The sequence below is a fragment of the Montipora capricornis genome, chromosome 1 (genome assembly GCF_036669925.1).
Source record: "Montipora capricornis isolate CH-2021 chromosome 1, ASM3666992v2, whole genome shotgun sequence".
In the NCBI taxonomy this organism is placed as follows: Eukaryota; Metazoa; Cnidaria; class Anthozoa; order Scleractinia; family Acroporidae; genus Montipora; species Montipora capricornis.
In genome coordinates, this window is record NC_090883.1 from 19,174,675 (window position 1) to 19,182,174 (window position 7,500).

Below are 7,500 nucleotides of genomic sequence, written 5' to 3' on the forward strand. Positions count from 1 at the left end.
CGTGAGCATACAACAATGAACCATTTATTTGCTCTGTTTACTTTAAAACCATTCGTACCTTATCCAATTACATGATTGTTCGTTCGTATTGTGCAACGTGAACAAGACGGAATAAGTTGCGATACGACTAAGTTATATTTTGAAGTGGCGTTTTTGTTGACCGTGACATCGCCGTTGTCTTTGCTTAAACTCCTGTTTTATTCTTCATAGAGAACGCTACATTGTCTCCTTCCAGTACGCCCTTAGAATCATCCACAACCCAACGACCAAGCACTACCCCGGCATCGAGTAAGTATCTATTTTTTACGTTGGCTCCCGTGGTATTAACGTTTTAACAAAGGAAATCCTGTTTCCAACATTGAAGCTCAGTTTTGATCATAAAAAAACGGTTTTAATGAATCGTCGTTAGTCCCAGTAGCATTTTAGCTTCAAAGAAAGGCAAAGAGTCTTTAATATTAAGAGCAAGTGAAACAGCACAACGAAATACGGTAACTTCTTGCTCTCCACGGTGCGGTTTTGCTTGGACGTTACAAAGAAATCGTTCTGTTTTATTTTGACAACGGGAGAAAAATGTTTAACAAATACCCGGACGGTAAAGAGCGATAGTCTCTCTCTCCCCTCTTGTGGGAAGATTAGATCGGTAATTTTCTTGTCTTTGTTATTATTTTCTACAGGAAACGCCTCATTGTCTCCTTCCAGTACGCCCTTAGAATCATCCACAACCCAACGACCAACCACGACCCCGGCATCAAGTAAGTGCTGCAAATGAGGCCAGCCTTTCACCGATGGATAAAAAGTGCACGGCCTAATTGTTCAAATGCCGATTAACGCCAATGCCAAGTTAAAAATTAATCAAGGAGTTTATTTCTCTACTCACAAATGCTGTTCAACGCTGATATTTGGCAAAACTTTACTTTAGAAGAAGTCAATCTTGAAAAACAAAAATAAGAAAAAGAAACTTTCTCCAAAAAGTTGAAAACATGAAACAAAGGTTTACGCTGATCCGTGATTAAATTGGTCAGCTTTCGAACAACGTGCCCCCCGTTTAGTTCCTCAGCTATTACAAGGCGTTCAGTTGTAATTTTCTCGACAGTTTTAGTTTCCGAAATATTCCCAGATTAACTCAGAATCAAAGTTTACTAAACACTGTATTGCAACGTTGAAACTAAAACCGTCCGACGTTTCGAAAATGTAATTATCTCTATCATCGCAAAGGTTACTTTTTTTCGTGGTTGACTATACATGAAAACTGGAAAGTGCAAACTGTCTTTACCTGTGCAAAGTCTACCTACCGATCGGCCGCAAAGAGAAACAAAATATCTGTTATATTGTGACATTAATAAGATAAATATCTCCATTCCTCGTTTCTAGGACACGGTAATACCTTTAACATTCTATCTTATCCTTGTTTGACAGCCTGCTTCCATCGTGCCGTTGGTGTGGCTGATCCAAGTATAATTAGTGACGATCAGATGACTGCCTCCTCGTATTATTCCAGTTATTGGTTACCCCATTACGGTCGTCTCAATGATATGAGAGGCGGTGGCTGGGCAGCGAGGTCACCATCTAGTGTTTCTGATTGGCTCCAGATAGACTTTGAAAGGACTGTTCAAGTCTGTGCTGTGGAGACTCAAGGCGATGTTGACGGTAATGAGTGGGTTATCGCCTTCTACCTCTCTTTCTCGTCCGACGGAGCATGTTGGAGTACTTCCACATATGAAAATGGAACGCAAGTGGTGAGTTTAACACGAGGGGTGACTTCGCTGTTATTTTTTTTTTGGTAAATCTTTGAGCTGGTAAAAACTTTTCTCATTACATTTTAGCTCTTTGTAAATTGGGAGAGTGTGGAACATTTGGATTTAGGAAATCGCAATATATGGCAAAACAAAAATTGCAATTTTATTCGGGAAGGCAGGTATTTTAGGCGGATAAAAATACTTATGGCAGACACAAGAGGTACATGTATCAAGGCATGCATCAACTCGGTCCCAAAATCGTCCTCTGTCCTATCCAGAGGTTGTGTATGCCACAACTGCACTTTGCAGAACTTTATCCCCAAACAATTATTTTTAACGATATATTGAGTAATTCATTGCTTGATTGCTTGATTGATTGATTGATTGATTGATTGATTTAGATATTTACTAGACAAGGCGACCACAATTACATTGACCAGGAAACGTTGCCAGTAACAGTATTTGCAAGATATATTCGCTTTCATCCAATTTCTCAACATGTTTGGAATACCCTGAGAGTAGAGGTTTATGAAGGTACATATCACTAGTTCATTTCTTTGAATGTACTTTACTTAGCAAATAGTTTTTATTTATTTTAAGAACGTTTTAATTCCTCTTTTGACGCAAATCATTTTTTTGAAAAGCTTACGACCTTTGCTACGTTAGAGCTTTTAACAGACGACAAAGAAGTTATTTTAAGCCCATTACGCGATATATTGCATATCTTGTATATTTCATACAGAGATTGACGAATGTGCCTCGAAAATACACAATATTTACATATTAGGTACTATGAACATTACAGAGCCACTTTAGATATTTGAACGTTATACATCTGATAATATCAAATACCTTTATTTTGCTGGAACTGACTGACTGACTGACTTACTGACTGACTCACTGACTTACTGACTTACTGACTCACTCACCTACTCTCTCACTTACTTAATCACTACTTACTCACTCACTCACTCACTGATGATCAAGGAATCGAACGGCCAATCAGTGGTTAATTAATACGATGATCGTGGGTTGCATAGCAGTCTAACCAATTACACAATATGATGTAGGCTGTCCCAGCTGCATTCATCAATAATGTCTTCCTCCCCTCCGGTGCGAAGGTTAGATCTGTGCTTTTCTTGTCTTTGGTATTAGGGAGTTTAAGGTCTCGGTAAAGGATGCGAATTTTACTCAAATTTCTTGTTTTTGCAAATCTTGAATTGGTGGGCTGTGAAGTATATTTCCCGAAAAAAAAAAACAAACACAATCGCATTTCTTTGTTTTCCACTTTAATCTGCGCTCAAAAAATGATTGACATATGATGCCAATCACATGTGAGAGGATTGGGTGTTAATTGACAGCTTTGACACGCGATCTGCTACCTCAGCACGTGCCCGGATGCTGTTTGGCGCAGCATAATTGGCTTTCAAGTAGGGGGTGGAGTTATTGAGCAGACCGTGAACTGCACGCGAAATCTTTCAGCTCAATTTTTTACGGCTTTATTTTGACGCCAAAATAAAATTCTTGCAAGTTTTCAGTTCTAATAGATAATTTTAGTACGCCATATTATGTGTGAGGAATTGTGTTTTGACTTCGGACACTGATTTTATAGCACTTTTTCTGCCCAAATGACGTATGAGATAAGAGTTTGAACTTTGGTGCGTGATATTTCCTTCAATTTATAACATATCAAAAATTCCTCACACGGCCCAGGTGGAAATCTTATTAAGATCTTAGTAAAATTCTTATCAAGTTCTTATTAAGATCTTATATTACTTCTTAAGTAAGGTTCTTGCAAGGTTCTTATTAAGATCTTTGAAGATTCTTACAAGGTTGTTACATAAACCCTTAAAAGATTCTTAAGTAAACCTTGAGAGATATTCTAACTAAGATCTTAAAAGATCTTGTAAGATTGTTACCTCACTCTAACAAGATCTTGTACCTAAAACCTGTCTTTATAAGCTTGTCGACACTCAGTCTCAAAGGTGAAGACTGGGGATTCAAAATTGAAAAATTCTCTTTATAAACACTTTATTGTCATGTCTTATTATCATTTATGCTATACAAGTGTTAATCAACTTTGATGAATTGTCTACAGAAAATACTTATCCATTTTGTAAAGTTTGAATTAAGACTTTCAAGCAGATGCTCAAGAGAGTGGGATGAAACCTGTCCTATTTGCATCAGCAATTATTACAGCAAAATTCGAAGTATCATCCTCTGGATTTTGAAAACTTAAAAAGGTGTTTTTGGATTCTATCTTCCATAATTTATCACAGAATGGGGCAGGATTGTTTAAGTTACAAGTTACATGTACTCTGAAGTTAGCTTAGCCTGCCATATCTATATGTGAGATACAATGAATTTGGCAGTAATGAATCCTATGATAACACATGTGGTCTTAATAAAGCTGGTAGAAACAACCATGAGACATATTTGCCAGTATTTCTCTAAGAAAAAACTACCTACATTGTACTAATGAAAATGAAAGTTTAATGTAATAAAAATGCCAAGAGATTATTTTCTATGTTGCTTGTAAAATACTGAAAATATCAGAAAATCCATAATTATTTCATAGTGGTACTCCCCCAAAGATCATGCTTTAAACACTAATAATAAATCAGTATGCTTTTCACTAATCACTTCTACTTTTTTGCTACTTTTCATTTGGAATCTAGGCACTTTTGATTCAAGGACTGACAGATCATCACCATTTGTTCATAAAGTGATCTATGCCAAATTTTTCTTTAACTCCTGCCAAAAAAAGAAAAGAAAAATGAAGCAAGATTAAAAAACGTTTAGATATATGTAGTCGACTGAACCAACCCTGTGACTTACTTTTGAGCACATCTACAAAAATTTGTAGTGTCATTTTGTTGTTCTTTTTTAATTATTATTACCAGTCATACTTAGACAAAAACAGAGCACAGACATGAAAGCAATGATTTACTGTATTTTATTATCTAATAAAATTATTAGGTGTTTGGATTGTGCATGTATTTTCTGCCAGTCTCATTTAGACAAAAACAAGCTTTACGTCTTATCTGTCTACAGAAAGAAAATCAAAAGGTATACATTAATATCAGTTATTAAAAATTAAACTGATTAAGAGGAATCTGACTGCTTCTAAGAATAGTTCTTTGATTATGATGCTCAAAGAGCTTTTATAACTATATTCACAAGTGGGGTGAGATGTTTACGTTAAACAGTGAAAGGTCAACTCTTTCATAGTGGTAAGTAAGTATACTCAATGCTTGCATGCAAAATTTAGTTGAATTCAGAAAGATGAAGCACAAACAAAAAAAGCATGATTAGGATTTACATCTTGCCACAGAGTTAATCCAGTAAGTTGATCAATGTGTGTATGAAAAGCAACCGGTATGACAACCTTTACCCAATACATGTAGGTCAATAAATTATTTCAGTCATAAACGTAGTATATGCATTAAGCGATAGTTTAATAGGTAGCAATAACCCGGGCAACAACCAAAAAGGACATTTTGGGAGAGCCATTTGTTTGGCCATTTGTATTATAATGCTGCGGAAATTATTGTTAAGTTTATCCAAGATGGCCGATTTGACTTCGAGGAAAAGGCTGATCGACTTTCTTGCACTCATGAACGGAAATTGAACAAGATTCATCCCGGACTTACTGTTTAAACCTTTTATCAAAGTTGAAAATAGTCTCTCCATTGAGATAATTTTTGTCGTGGAGTGTGAAACACTTATATTCCAGGGTAGACTTTAATATGCCGGACGAAAACCGGACTAAAATGTCGCAGGTTAAAAGAACCATTGTTATTCTGTTATGTTCACTTTGTTCTTTTGTTTCATGGACATTAATTATCTCGGATCCGGTATATGAAAGACCAGGTATATTCGATGATGCGCGAACTTCATTATAATTAACTAGATATGTAATTGAAGGCTGTAGTATGTACGTTTACTACTGTTGCAGACAAGGTACATGTAATCCGTGCATAAAATTGCTCGGTTTTTCAGTCTACAGAGTACGGCGAAATAAAAGCTTTCTTCATAAAAATTAATCATGTAAAGCTTGACTTCACATTAAGACTTTGTGGTCCGTGGTCTGTCCTGGATCTATTCGAGCAATTTCTCTTTACTAAACATAATACGCTTTTTTTTTCATGGAGTGTAGTTCCTCAGAAATTCCAAGTGCACGGTAAACCCCCAAGTGCAATTCAAGTTAAATGAGATCTTCTAGGAAGTGTACTAAGATCTTATAAGATCTTCACCAAGATCTTAAGTAAGATTCTTAGTTAGATCCTTTAAAATCTTTTCTGAGATCTTATTTAAGATGCTTACTAGATCTTGTAAGATCTTTGCCAAGATCTTGTAAGATCTTCACTAAGATCTTGTGAGACTTTTACCAAGATCTTAAGTAAGATTCTTAGTTAGATCCTTTAAACATCTTTTCTAAGATCTTACCTAAGATTCTTACTATATCTTTTAAGATTTTTACTAAGATCTTATGTGAGATGTAGATCTAAGATCTTGTTAAGATCTGCTAAGATTCTTTTAAGATCTTACAAGATCAAAAATATCAACAACCTTAATTTTTTTCTATCAAAATTTGTTAAGAAAATGTGTTTGAGATCTTAAACAAGATCTTACTAAGATTTTCATCGTAAAACCCATCTTACAAGATTCTTACAAGATCTTAATAAAATTTCCACCTGGGGGTATTGGAGTGCATTCATCTGTCACTGAGATGCAACAAAGTGCGACTGTTTTCACAATATAGTGAAGGGGCAGGAGCTTCTGCAGGAGACTCGGTCGTTCTGAGTTTGAGGTCTGAAAACTAAAAGGCAATATTAAATACCAAAAAACTAAAACTTTATTCAAATAATGCAATCTATTAGCTTTAATATGATGTGTAGTTTGACCCTATACAAAAGAATAGCGGCACGACAGTTGTTTTTTTTCCCGCGGACACCTCATTTTGTTTTAGTTCAGCTTCAATTTCAGTTTCAGTTTTTATTCTTTGTACTATTTACAAATATTTAACACAATACATACTTAATTGACCGCTGATGAAACACAACGAAACGACAGAACAAAACAACAACAGCAACAACTGTTAAGAATCCCAACTGGCCGGAGGCAAACTAGTTGGCCATTTACAAGTACACCCGGGAAATTGAACCAGGGCCTAGCAGGGACAAATTCAGCGGGTGGTGAGAGCGGGTCTTGAACCCGGGATCTCCGGATCTTAAGGCAAGCGCCCTAACCGCTGGGCCACACTGCCTCCACAAAGTAAATAATACAAGTGATGAGTTAAGCAAAATATGCGCAGTGACCAAAGTAGCTTAAGCTTTCGAGTTGGTCACTGCCACGGGCAATTAATCGACATGAACACGTACATGTATTTTTACAAAAAACAAAAGAAAAGTGAATACGTTATATAACAAATACATATATTACATAATATACTAAAAACATCAATATTAATAAAATTAACAGGATATCGCCATACTATACTTAGAGACAGATTGAGTAATTAGAGGATACAGTTTGTATTGTTTATAAAAATGATTATAAGATAGTTTTTTTTAAGTTCTAATTTCCCAGATTTACCGAGACCTTAAGCAAACACGACGGCTATACGGCAACGGCAACGACAACGCCAACGCCAACGCCACAAAGGAAGAATATTATTAGCTAAAAGAGAAGAAAACATTTTGCTGCACGTGCAGCACGAATGTCCGCCCTGCATTTCTTTGCCATTCCCCACAAAACAGCA

The 7,500-nt window shown here is 36.0% G+C and overlaps 1 long non-coding RNA gene across 1 annotated transcript in view; it reads left to right on the forward strand.

The window, feature by feature from the left end:
- Window positions 1-1,680: 1,680 nt before the first annotated feature.
- Window positions 1,681-7,500, forward strand: part of LOC138052143 (uncharacterized) — a 6,108-nt gene continuing 288 nt past the window's right edge. The window contains exons 1-2 of the long non-coding RNA XR_011133010.1: window positions 1,681-1,736; window positions 2,138-2,270. This is a non-coding gene — a long non-coding RNA (uncharacterized lncRNA). The remainder of the gene's footprint in view (window positions 1,737-2,137; window positions 2,271-7,500) is intronic.